Source organism: Coregonus clupeaformis, chromosome 14 (assembly GCF_020615455.1).
Source record: "Coregonus clupeaformis isolate EN_2021a chromosome 14, ASM2061545v1, whole genome shotgun sequence".
NCBI lineage: Eukaryota > Metazoa > Chordata > Actinopteri > Salmoniformes > Salmonidae > Coregonus > Coregonus clupeaformis.
This window is the reverse complement of record NC_059205.1, coordinates 22,610,084-22,624,229: the sequence shown is the minus strand read 5'-3', so window position 1 is coordinate 22,624,229 and position 14,146 is coordinate 22,610,084. Positions and strand designations below refer to the sequence as shown.

Sequence of the window (14,146 nt, the reverse complement as noted above, 5' to 3'; positions counted from 1 at the left end):
TGGAACCTGACTCCTGCCTCCGCTTCACTCCTGCCACCACCATCCTGCTCTCCACTATCGGGCCTCTCCTTTGGACTCACCACGGACACTAGGACATTATGGTACCACACCTGCCCTGACCTGGATCTGTACCCTCCCTGTAACCTGGACTTGCTCTTCCCCATTTATTGGAAACCTGGACTATTGAACATTATAATAAACCTGTTAAAACTTCTCTGGCTTGGTGTACTTGTCTGCATTTGGGTTCTATCCAGTTAAATCATAACAGTATGATCTGACCAACATGAACCCAGCAGACAGTAGCTCGGATACCACCCCAGAGTGCACTCAAATTTGGACTGCCATAGCCAATCAGGGCATTCTACTTGGCCAACATGATACCCTGTTTAAGACGATTGCTGAGGACAGTCAGGTGCTGCTTAATCAGGTTCAATTACTCACCAATCAAGTGTCTGCCCTTACTACCCCTTCAGCCCAGATCAGAGAGCCCTTTGTTCCTGCTCCAGAGCGCTATGACGGGAACATGGGAACCTGTGGCGATTTTTTGACTCAATGCTCGTTAGTGTTTGAACAACAGCCCCTCACCTACGCCTCAGAAAGAGCCCGTATTGCCTACCTTATCAACTCTACTAGCGGTTCCGCTCGTGCCTGGGGATCCGCGGTCTGGGAGAGTCAGTCGGACATTTGCAACGCTTACGTGGCCTTCACCACGGAGATGAGGAAGGTTTTTGACCACCCCGTACGAGGCAAGGAGGCTGCGAAACGGTTGTTTTCTCTTCGGCAGGGGGCTCGTAGTGTGGCGGAGATGGCAGTGGAGTTTCGGACTTTAGCAGCAGTGAGTGGTTGGAATGACGAGGCATTACAAGGAGTGTTCATCAATGCTTTTTCTGAGACTTTAAAAGATGAATTGGTGTCATATGATGAATCGCCTACGCTGGATAATCTTATTTCACTCACTATCAGGTTGGATAATCGGATTCGGGAGCGCCGCCGGGAGAGGAGTGTTAGTTCCAAGCAACCTGTCTGTCATCAACAAACTCCTCCCTGCATCGTCCCCTACGGAGAGAGCCGTGTCTTCCCGAGTCGATACGAGGAGCACTGAACCCGAAGCCATGGAGGTGGGTCGTGCACGGTTGTCCTCAGAGGAGCGTGCACGTCGTATTCAGGCTCGGGTCTGCCTGTATTGTGGAGAAGCTGGTCATTTCGTTCCTTCCTGCCCAGTTCGTCCGGGAAAAGGGCCGGCTCATCATTTATGGGAGAAGTTTTGGTGAGCCGAGCAGCGGATTCTTCCTCTTCTCCCCGCATTCTGCTCCAGGCATCCCTCCAGTGGCAGTCCCAGAATTTCTCTGTTAGTGCGCTGATTGACTCTGGTGCCGACGAAAGCTTTTTGGATAGAGAGTGGGCTCAACAAATGGATTTGGAGACTGTTCCTATGGACTGTCCGCTGCAGGCTAAGGGTCTAAATGGACAATTGTTGACCCGCATTACCCATCAGACTGTTCCTGTTTGTCTTAGAGTGTCGGGAAATCATCAGGAGAACATTCAATTCCATATTATCGACTGCCCACAGACTCCCCTGGTCCTTGGTATCCCCTGGCTCATAAAACACAATCCACACATTGATTGGGTGACAGGTAGCATTGTTTCATGGAGCACATTTTGTCATGTGAATTGTTTGTGTTCTGCTCAGACTCCTGCCAGTACTGTGCCTCAACCTCCACTGGAGTCCATGGATCTTTCTGCTGTTCCTGACGTGTATCATGACCTGGCATCCGTTTTCTGCAAACACAGAGCTACTTCTCTTCCTCCTCACCGGCCTTACGACTGCGCCATTGACCTCCAGCCAGGAGCCCCGCTCCCCCAGCAGTCGCCTGTACAATCTCTCCCGGCCGGAGACGGAGGCTATGGAGAACTACATTCGGGACTCCTTGGCGGCAGGTATTATGCGTCCTTCCTCGTCACCTGTAGGAGCGGGATTCTTTTTGTTGCTAAGAAGGATAAGACCCTCAGACCCTGTATTGATTACCGTGGACTTAACAACATCACCATTAAGAACAAGTATTCTCTGCCTTTGATTAATTCTGCTTTTCCCCTCCTTCATGGTGCTACCATCTTTACGAAACTGGATCTACGAAATGCGTATCACCTGGTGCGCATTCGTAAGGGTGATGAATGGAAGACTGCCTTCAACACACCCTTGGGACATTTTGAGTATCGGGTTATGCCTTTTGGGTTGTCTAATGCCCCTGCTGTTTTTCAGGCACTAGTCAATGATGTCCTTCGGGACATGTTGAATCGGTTTGTTTTTGTCTATCTGGATGATATCTTGATTTTCTCAGAGTCCTCCCAGGAACATGAACTGCATGTGCGCCAGGTGTTGCAAAGGTTGTTGGAGAACAAACTGTTTGTGAAGATGGAGAAATGTGAATTTCATGTGTCTGAGACCTCTTTTTGGGTTACATCATAGCTCAGGGGGAGCTGCGGATGGACCCAGCTAAGATCTCTGCTGTCACGGACTGGCCAGCTCCCTCTACCCGCAAACAACTTCAACGATTCCTGGGGTTTGCGAACTTCTATAGGAGGTTCATCAAGGACTACAGCCGCATTGCGGCGCCACTCACCGCTCTCACCTCCATCTCACGACCGTTCGCTTGGAATGAAGGGGCCGAATCAGCGTTCGAAGAACTGAAACATCGCTTCGCCTCGGCTCCCATTCTGATGCAGCCGGACCCCGACCGCCAGTTTGTCGTGGAGGTGGATGCATCCGACACTGGGGTAGGTGCAGTGTTGTCACAACGTTCTCCTGAAGATAACAAACTGCATCCCTGTGCTTTTCTCTCAAGGAAACTTTCTCAGGCAGAGAGGAATTATGATGTTGGAAATCGTGAACTGCTCGCCGTTAAGCTGGCTCTCGAGGAGTGGCGACATTGGTTGGAGGGGGCGGAACAACCCTTCATCGTTTGGACGGATCATAAGAATCTGGCTTACCTCCAGTCAGCGAAGCAGCTCAACCCCCGTCAAGCCAGGTGGGCACTATTTTTTGGGAGATTCAATTTTTCTCTGTCTTACCGTCCTGGGTCACGCAACGTCAAGCCTGACGCCCTGTCTCGTGTTCATTCGGCTGTTGATACTGGTAGTAACCCTGAACCCATTTTGCCTCCTACCTGCAGTATTGCAGTCATCACATGTGACATCGAGGGGATTGTTAGACAGGCTCAACATCATCAAGCTGACCCTGGGAGGGGTCCTCCTAACCGGATGTTTGTCCCTGAGTCTGCTCGCTCCCAGGTACTTCAGTGGGCTCACTCGTCTCCCCTTACCTGTCACCCTGGAGTTTCGCGGACCCTTGACTTTGTGCGACGGAAGTTCTGGTGGGCCACGATGGAGGCGGACACTCGAGCCTTCGTTGCTGCTTGTGCGGTATGTGCACGAAGTAAAAACTCCACCCAGGCCAGCGCTGGTCATCTACGACCTCTACCTATACCCAGCCGGCCCTGGTCGCATATCGCTATGGATTTTGTCACTGGACTTCCCCCCTCATCTGGTAAGACTGTCATTCTTACGGTGATTGATCGTTTTTCTAAGTTCGCTCATTTTTTGGCCCTACCTAAACTGCCCACTGCCAGAGAGACGGCTGATATTTTGGTTGAACATGTGTTCCGCTCTCATGGTCTACCCACGGATATTGTCTCTGACAGGGGTCCCCAGTTTGTCTCCCAGGTGTGGAAAGCTTTCTGTAAAGCTTTGGGCATTACATCCAGCCTGTCCTCTGGATATCACCCCCCAGACCAACGGGCAAGCCGAGAGAGCGAACCAGGAGATGGAGACCGCACTTCGCTGTGTCACTGGGTCTAACCCTGGGTCATGGAGCTCCATGCTCCCCTGGGTGGAATATGCTCATAACACCTTGACTAACGCTTCCTCTGGTTTGTCTCCTTTTCTGTGTGCTCTGGGTTATCAACCTCCCCTGTTCCCTTCCCAAGAGAGGGAACTTGCGGTACCCTCGGTGCAGTCCCACATGCGCCGCTGCTGCAAGGTCTGGAGGAAGGCCAGGGTAGCTCTGTCCCGAGCTTCGGCGTACATGCAGAGGCAAGCCAACCGTCACCGGTCCCAGGCTCCCGGTTACTCTCCTGGTCAAGAGGTATGGCTGGAGTCACGGGACCTTCCATTGAAGGTGGAGTCGAAGAAGATGGCGCCTCGTTTTATAGGACCGTTCAAGATACTGTCTATTGTTAACCCCCTGCGGGGTTAAGCTACAGCTTCCTGCCTCCCTACGGGTTCATTCCACCTTTCATGTTTCCCAGATTAAGCCTGTGTCGGTTAGCCCTTTGTGCCCGCCCTCTCGTCCCCCTCCTCCGCCCAAGATCGTGGGTGGGGGTCCGGTCTACACTGTCCGGCGACTTCTGGATGTTCGCCGCCGGGTCGTGGTTTCCAGTACCTGGTGGATTGGGAGGGTTATGGTCCTGAGGAACGTTCCTGGGTGCCCAGGAGCTTCATTGTGGATCCTGCTCTGGTTCGTGAGTTTCATAGGTTACATCCTGATAAACCCTGTCGGCCGCCAGGTGGCGTCCGTAGAGGGGGGTACTGTTAGGCCTACTGCTGCTAGGTAGCTCTCTCTCTGCTCTCCCCCTCCCCCTCTGTCTGTCCTTGATTGCAGGAGTGAAGTCTGGTGTGCGGGAGTCAGGGTTCCAGCTGCAGCTCATTCACCATAATCACCTCAGCCTTTAAGACCCGGTCAAACTTTCCACTCATTCGTCAGATCATAGTCAAGACAACCATATATTTGGAACCTGACTCCTGCCTCCGCTTCACTCCTGCCACCACCATCCTGCTCTCCACTATCGGGCCTCTCCTTTGGACTCACCACGGACACTAGGACATTACGGTACCACACCTGCCCTGACCTGGATCTGTACCCTCCCTGTAACCTGGACTTGCTCTTCCCCATTTATTGGAAACCTGGACTATTGAACATTATAATAAACCTGTTAAAACTTCTCTGGCTTGGTGTACTTGTCTGCATTTGGGTTCTATCCAGTTAAATCATAACAACAACTCTATGCACAAGGACTACTTTCAACAATTTCTTCAGAAAATTTTACAAAAACACATTTACTTGTAGAACAGTAGAGTTTCGTAACAGAATTACGTTAAAATCTCCCTCTGTTTTTTATGTGACCAAGTTTTCCAAAAACTCAAAAGATGTCTGCAGAAAGAATGGGTGTCAGCTATGATATGACAACTTTGAAAAAAATCTGTTTTGGTTATTGAACTACAGTAAGTGAAATGGATTAACACCTGGTAACAGAATGACGGTAACAGTATGACATCATGGGTCCCTGATCTGTACTATACAAAAATGCATTATTATGAATATTTGATGTATTTATTGTGATGTATCCTGAATAGGTACACAAAGGTAGAAAATCCTATATCATCCTTTACATGTTTGGGTATTATCCCCCCGTACTCTACAGTCCAGAACACCACATCACAGCAGAGTAGAGTTCATTCAGTACAGTATACACTGAATGTACAAAAGATTAGGAACACCTGCTCTTTCCAAGACATAGACTGACCAGGTGAATGCTAGGATCCCTTATTGATGTCACTTGTTAAATCCACTTCAATCGTTTTTCACGCTCAACAGTTTCCCGTGTGTATCAACAATGCTCCACAACCCAAAGGACATCTAGCCAACTTGACACAACTGTTGGAAGCATTGGAGTCAGTCAACATGGGCCAGCATCCCTGTGGAACGCTTTCGAGACCTTGTAGAGTCCATGCCCCAACGAATTGAGGCTGTTCTGAGGGCAAAAGGGGGTGCAACTCAATATTAGGAAGGTGTTCTTAATGTTTTGTACACTTTGTGTAGTTTAGTGCAGTACAGTATAATAAAGTACATTATACTGTACTCTACTCTAGTGTGCTCTACTGTCCCCTGTAGCTCAGTTGGTAGAGCATGGCGCTTGCAACGCCAGGGTTGTGGGTTCGTTTCCCACGGGGGGCCAGTATGAAAAATATATGCACTCACTAACTGTAAGTCGCTCTGGATAAGAGCGTCTGCTAAATGACTAAAATGTAAAATGTACTGTAATGTACTTTACTTTAATGTGCTGTCCAAACTTTTGAAACATAGACAGCTATGATTGGTTCAGATTAGGATTGACCAGATTTCAACTACTTGTTACTTCGTCCGGTGTCGGTCAGTACTCATTGGTTGAGAACGCTGCACACTGGCCACAGACGTCAACTAAACGTTTATTCCATGTTGGTTCAACTGGAAACAACGTTGATTCAACCAGTGTGTGCCCAGTGGGTGGTTACAGTAAATGGAAAGAGAGGGGGCTCATGGGTAGGTGTCAGTAAAACTTTCATTAAAGTTCACAGAAATTACTATATATCTTAAAGATGTGTGGGACACTAGGCAATATTTCTTAAACTTACAGAAGGCAAACATTTCTTCAAAATTAAATATAAATGTTCATATTATATGGCAAGGGTCTTAACTTCAACATTATTGTGTTTTGATGTATTTCTAATACCTTTAAAACCGTTTTCTGGTAGATGTTTTCTAAGAGGACAGATGTGAACAGCTGGTTAATTGACTGGAGCTGTTGTTTCAGTCTCAGTTTTAGACAGAGCTCAGATGAGTTGGGTAAAGAGTCTGGGATTGAGCATCTTGGTAGATTTACTTGGAAATGTGCTGTTGCTGGGAACCTCTGTGTCTGTTTGTATCAATCAGTGTTTGGAAAGATCATTAGTCATACTATGATCTACAATCATTAGTGGTAGCAAGAAAGTGGATGCTGTAGCAGTAGCTTTATCTAAAAGGTCTATAGCTAACAGATCTACCATAACAAGACTTAGATACAACTGCCTCTTGTGATCAACATCTGACAAGACTTGCAATAAACTGTCTCTTGATTTCTTGATCAATAGCTGATCAATAACGACGAACCAAAGAACCCTAGACAGTCTATTATATGTCCAGAATATACCAACAGCTGCCTGCATACCTTCAAGGGTCATTGCAGGACGAAGTGTTAGCTACAGAGGGGGGATATTCACCCACAGTGCTATAAAAGTCTCCGGCAGGTGTTTCCAACCACAGAGTGAGAAGAGAGACAGCTGTGTGTGTTTGAATTAGTCAGATCTAGTCCCACACAGTGGAACCACACATAGATAAATCTCTCTGTACAGAGTAATGGGCCATGGGGTATAGAGTTACCAACTCCACAGGATGGAATTTCACTGGAACTAGGCTACATAACAGAACCTGGAGGTGTATTAGTCAGTGAGAAGGTGTGTGTATGTGTGTGTTTATACAGTATGTGTGTTGCGTTGCTTGCGTGTTAGTTTGTTGGGAGTTTGGGGTGGAACTTCACTGGAACTAGGGCTGTAGGCTACTGTACATTCCCTGAATATGCGTTGGTTTGTGATCGTGTGTCTTCGTCTGTGTCTTTGTCTGTGTCTATGTGTCTGTGTGTCAATGGATCATTGTGTGCAGGTTACGTAAAATGTTTTCTCGCGAAGATGAAGGGAAGAGGAAAGGAATGAGAGGAAGATGAGAAGAGGAAACCACTTAAAGTTATAGTTTCAGGTCACTGTCCTTCACTAACAACAGCATCACACCCCAATCCATGCACTGTAATGCATCCTATCTGGGAATGTGCACTTTGGTAGCCTTGTTGAGTCAGTGAGTAATAAGGTGATAAGACCCAGTCCAGTGTTGACTTAGTGGGCATGGACGGTTTGCTCTCCCTCACAGTAAACAGACTGACGCGAATGACCTGACCTTCCCTTCCTTGTTCTGTGTGAGTCTGGACATCACTAGGCCTGTATGCAACATTATTTCTCTCAGGAAGTGAGGTTGTTATAGACTACATAGAAAAGATGACTCAAAATTCCCTCCCTTGTTTCATACATTCTCTGTCTTTCTCCCTCTCCCTCTCCCCCTCCTCTCCCCCTGTTCTCTCTCTCCCTCTCTCCCTCCTCTCCCCCTGTTCTCTCTCTCCCCCTCTCTCCCTCCTCTCCCCCTGTTCTCTCTCTCCCTCCTCTCCCCCTGTTCTCTCTCTCTCCCTCTCCTCTCCCATTTGCTTGCTGGAAGTTTTGCAATTCACTATATTATAGACTGACAACTATGTCTATTTTGTACCTGTACATACAGTTTAGATTACTTATAGTGCTTTCAACCTGGTCTTTCTATTGTTTCGTTGTTTGTTGTGTAGACACCCTCACACCAAATTCCTAGATGAAATTATTTATATATTATTTAAGGATTATTTGGAATTGTACACATTTGCAGCTAGAAAGCTGAAATGCAGCATACCCAGGCCTACGTAAGTAAGTAAAAAAATTTATGAAATAAAAAGAGATGTAGTATACAATATTACAGTTAAGCAGCATTAAGCAGTCTCACAAAGTAAGGCATCGGGCTGTTGTAGTATCTGTCAGTCCGAGTAGTGGGAAGGTTCAGTTTGTGACTGGATCGGGTAGACCTGCCACTGACATGGCCTCTCGCCATTTGCAAGCTTCTGGGCAAAGAACCTGCCGAAGCGGGTGCTGTGGGGCTCCAACGACTGCAAACCCAGGTCATTGCATGCAGTCGCAGGAGGTGTAGGTGGGGCCCATGATGATTTTGGTTGCACGTTGTTAGATCTTCTCAAGTTGGTTGTGTTGGTGGGCTGTGAGACCTGGGTGTCATACTGGAGCGTTGTACTCGAGCACTGGACAGACAAAGCAGTTCAGAAGGTCTTCGGGGGGGGGGGGTTAAGTGACAAAGATGGTTCATCCTGAAGAGCTTTCGGTTCCCTTTGGTGCTAATGTCGGAGATGTGTGAGTCCCATTTTAGGTTGGCTTGGAATGTCACACTGAGTGCTTTGGCGCTGGACACCACCTTTATGTACACCTTTAGTATTACATTATGTAATACTTCTGATGAATGAGGGAATAGGATTTTCTGTAAGGATCATATGCCACAGAGACCAATGCTTTTTGGAGTTTTGCGCTTCACTTTCAGTAAACTGCATATATAGATTGCATAGCGCTTTCCACAAGGTCTCAAAGCATATATATATATACACACACACACACACGTAATTTCGATGGTAATTTTAGGTAACAGTAAAAAACTCAGAAATGTGTTACTGCAGCATACTGTAAATTATGGTGCATTGTGGGAAATTGAATTGCTGTATTTCAAATGGGACTGTAATTCCACCCCACAGAATACAGAACTGTACTGTACCTTTGGAGTGCCAAAAACCTTTTGAGCACTAGTGGGTGCATGCTATTGTTGTTTCTGGCTCATTAACATATTCTGTTGCACCTGTGAGTGAAAATGCTGTACCAATATAACTCCTATGTGGTTATGGTGTCCCATGAAATTTAAAGGTGCTACACATTTATTAAAAATAAAAAACTATAATATCACATTTACATAAGCATTCAGACCCTTTACTCAGTACTTTGTTGAAGCACCTGTGGCAGTGATTACAGCCTCAAGTCTTCGTAGGTATGACACTACAAGCTTGGCACACCTGTATTTGGGGAGTTTCTCCCATTCTTCTCTGCAGATCCTCTCAAGCTCTGTCAGGTTGGATGGGGAGCGTTGCTGTGAAGCTATTTCTCTCCAGAGATTTTAGATCGGGTTCAAGTCCGGGCTCTGGCTGGGTCACTCAAGGAAATTCAGACTTGTCCCGAAACCACTCCTGCAGCATTGTCTTGGCTGTGTGCTTAGGGTCGATGTCCTGTTGGAAGATGAACATTCCCCAGTCTGAGGTCCTGAGCGCTCTGGAGCAGGCTTTCATCAAGGATCTCTCTGTACTTGGCTCCGTTCATCTTTGCCTTGATCCTGACTAGTCTCCCAGTCCCTGCCGCTGAAAAACATCCCCACAGCATGATGCTGCCACCACCATGCTTCACCTTAGGGATGGTGCCAGGTTTCCTCCAGACGTGATGCTTGGCATTCAGGCCAAAGAGTTCAATATTGGTTTCATCAGACCAGAGAATCTTATTTATCATGGTCTGAGAGTCTTTAGGTGCCTTTTGGCAAACTCCAAGCGGGCTGTCATGTGCCTTTTACTGAGGAATGGCTTCTGTCTGGCCACTCTACCATAAAGGCCTGATTGGTGGAGTACTGCAGAGATGGTTGTCCTTCTGCAAGTTTCTCCCATCTCCACAGAGGAACTCTGGAAATCTGTCCGAGTGACCATCGGGTTCTTGGTCACCTCCCTGACCAAGGCCCTTCTCCCCCGATTGCTCAGTTTGGCCGGGCGGCCAGCTCTAGGAAGTGTCTTGGTGGTTCCAAACTTCTTCCATTTAAGAATGATGGAGGTCACTGTGTTCTTGGGGACCTTCACGCTGAGCAGGGCGCGTGGGATGACCACGATGGAACTCAGTCAGCAGGGACGGGTCTAAGATATCTCTCCTCGGCACCCAGCACCGCTCCTCCGGACCGTACCCCTCCCACTCCACGAGATATTGGAGACCCCCCATCCGACGTCTCGAATCCAGGATGGACCGAACTGTGTACGCCGGAGCCCCCTCGATGTCCAGCGGGGGCGGAGGAGTCTCTGCTATCTCACAGTCCTGGAGTGGACCAGCTACCACCGGCCTGAGGAGAGACACATGGAACGAGGGGTTAATATTCTTATAATCAATAGGTAGTTGTAATCTGTAACACACCTCGTTCAACCTCCTCAGGACTTTAAAAGGCCCCACAAACCGCCGACCCAGTTTCTGGCAGGGCAGGCGGAGGGGCAGGTTTCTGGTCGAGAGCCAGACTCGATCTCCCGGTGCGTACACCGGTCCCTCACTGCGGTGGAGATCGGCGCTCGCCTTGTGTCGACGGATGGCCCGCTGCAGATGTACGTGAGCAGCGTTCCAGGTCTCCTCCGAGCGCCGCACCCACTCATCCACCGCAGGGGCCTCGATCTGGCTCTGATGCCAAGGTGCCAGAGCCAGTTGGTACCCTAATACACATTGGAAGGGAGTTAGTCTGGTGGAGGAGTGGCGAAGGGAGTTCTGGGCCATCTCGGCCCAGGGAACATACCTCGCCCACTCCTCCGGCCGGCCCTGACAATACGACCTCAGAAACCTACCCACATCCTGGTTTACCCATTCAACCTGCCCATTGCTCTCCGGGTGGTACCCCGAGGTAAGGCTCACGAGACCCCCAAGCGCTCCATGAACGCTCTCCAGACTCGAGAGGTAAACTGGGGGCCTCGATCAGACACTATATCCTCGGGTACCCCATAATGCCGGAAGACGTGAGTGAATAGGGCCTCAGCGGTCTGTAGGGCAGTAGGGAGACCCGGCATGGGAAGGAGACGACAGGCCTTCGAGAACCGATCCACAACGACCAGGATGGTGGTATTCCCCTGGGAGGGGGGAAGGTCAGTAACAAAATCCACCGAGAGGTGAGACCAGGGTCGTTGTGGAACGGGCAGGGGTTGTAGCTTACCCCGGGGCAGGTGTCTGGGTGCCTTACACTGGGCACACACCGAGCAGGAGGAAACATAAACCCTCACATCCCTGGCTAACGTTGGCCACCAGTATTTAGTGCTAAGGCAGTGCACTGTCCGGCCAATACCTGGATGTCCAGAGGAGGGTGACGTGTGAGCCCAATATATAAGTCGATCCCGAACCTCGAGCGGAACGTACGTCCGACCCCACAGGACACTGTGGAGGGCTAGGATCGGTGCACGCCGCCCGCTCGATTTCGGAATCGACCTCCCACACCACCGGTGCCACCAGGCAAGACGGCGGTAGTATGGGCGTGGGCTCAACGGACCTCTCCTCCGTGTCATACCGCCGGGACAGGGCATCTGCCTTACCGTTCTGGGACCCAGGGATGTACGTGATCTTAAAAACGAACCGGGCCAGAAACATGTTCCACCTAGCCTGGCGAGGGTTCAGTCTCCTAGCTGCCCAGATGTACTCCAGGTTTCGGTGGTCAGTCAAAATGAGGAAAGGGTGTTGAGCCCCCTCAAGCCAATGCCTCCACACCTTTAGGGCCTGTACCACGGCTAGCAGCTCCCTGTCCCCCACGTCATAATTTCGCTCCGCCGGACTGAGCTTTTTAGAATAAAAAGCACAGGGACGGAGTTTCGGTGGCGTGCCAGACCGTTGCGAGAGCACGGCCCCTATACCGGCTTCAGACGCGTCTACCTCGACCTGGAATGGTAGCGCGGGATCCGGATGCGCCAGCACCGGCGCCGAGGTAAACAGGTCCTTCAGTCTCCCAAAAGCCCTATCAGCCTCAGCAGACCACTGCAAGCGCACCGGACCTCCCTTTAGAAGGGACGTTATAGGAGCTGCCACCTGTCCAAAACCCAGGATAAACCTCCTGTAGTAATTCGCAAAGCCCAAGAACCGCTGCACCTCTTTAACAGTGGTTGGAGTTTGCCAATTACGCACGGCCGACACACGGTCAACCTCCATCTTCACCCCTGACGCAGACAACTGATAACCCAAAAAGGAGACAGCCTCGGCCGAAACCATGACAGGGTCTCAATACTTTCCGTTAAAAAGTTTGGGGTCACTTAGAAATGTCCTTGTTTTCGAAAGAAAAGCAATTTTTCTGTCCATTAAAATAACATCAAATTGATCAGAAATACAGTGTAGACATTGTTAATGTTGTAAATGGCTATTGTAGCTGGAAACGGCTGAGTTTTAATGGAATATCTACATAGGCGTACAGAGGCCCATTATCAGCAACCATCAGTCCTGTGTTCCAATGGCATGTTGTGTTTTTAACCCAACTTTATCATTTTAAAATGCTAATTGAGCATTAGCAAACTCTTTTGTAATGATGTTAACACAGCTGAAAACTGTTGTGCTGATTAAAGAAGCAATAAAACTGGCCTTCTTGAGACTAGTTGAGTATCTGGAGCATCAGCAATTGTGGGTTCGATTACAGGCTCAAAATGGCCAGAAACAAATAACTTTCTTCTGAAACTCGTCAGTCTATTATTGTTCTGAGAAATGAAGGCTATTCCATGCGAGAAATTGCCAAGAAACTGAAGTTCTCTTACAACACTGTGTACTACTCCCTTCACAGAACAGCGCAAACTGGCTCCAACCAGAATAGAAAGAGGAGTGGGAGGCCCCGGTGCACAACTGAGCAAGAGGACAAATACATTAGAGTGTCTAGTTTGAGAAACAGACGCCTCACAGGTCCTCAACTGGCAGCTTCATTAAATAGTACCCGCAAAACACCAGTCTCAACGTCAACAGTTAAGAGGCAACTCCTGGATGCTGACCTTCTAGGCAGAGTTGCAAAGAAAAAGCCATATCTCAGACTGGCAAATAAAAAAAAAGATTAAGATGGGCAGTCTGAGATATGGCTTTTTCTTTGCAACTCTGCCTAGAAGGTCAGCATCCCAGAGTCGCTTCTTTAATCAGCACAACAGTTTTCAGCTGTGCTAATATAATTGCAAAAGGGTTTTCTAATGATCAATTAGCCTTTTAAAATTATAAACTTGGATTAGCCAACACAACGTGCCATTGGAACACAGGACTGATTGTTGCTGATAATGGGCCTCTGTACGCCTATGTAGATATTCCATAAAAAATCAGCCATTTCCAGCTACAATAGCCATTTACAACATTAACACTGTCTACACTGTATTTCGGATCAATTTGATGTTATTTTAATGGACAAAAAAAAATGCTTTTCTATCGAAACCAAGGACATTTCTAAGTGACCCCGTTTGAACGGTAGTGTATATATATACATGGGACACACCTACTTTTTTGTACTTCTTTGTTTTTCTTAATTTTGTACTATTTTCTACATTGTAGAATAGTATTGAAGACATCAAAGCTATGAAATAACACATGGAATCATGTTGTAACCAAAAAAGTGTTAAACAAATCAAAATATATTTTATATTTGAGTTTCTTCAAAGTAGTCACCCTTTGCCTTGATGACAGCTTTGCACACTCTTGGCATTCTCTCAACCATCTTCATGAGATAGTCACCTGGAATGCATTTCAATTAACAGGTGTGCCTTGTTAATTTGTGGAATTTCTTTCATTTTTAATGCGTTTGAGCCAATCAGTTGTGTTGTGACAAGGTAGGGGTGGTATACAGAAGATAGCCCTATTTGGTAAAATACCAAGTCCATATTAAGGCAAT

At 48.0% G+C, this 14,146-nt stretch overlaps 1 pseudogene; it reads left to right on the top strand.

Moving 5' to 3' along the window:
* The first annotated feature begins 3,381 nt into the window (after positions 1-3,381).
* The window catches only part of LOC121581364, a 51,213-nt pseudogene continuing 40,448 nt past the window's right edge, over positions 3,382-14,146 (top strand).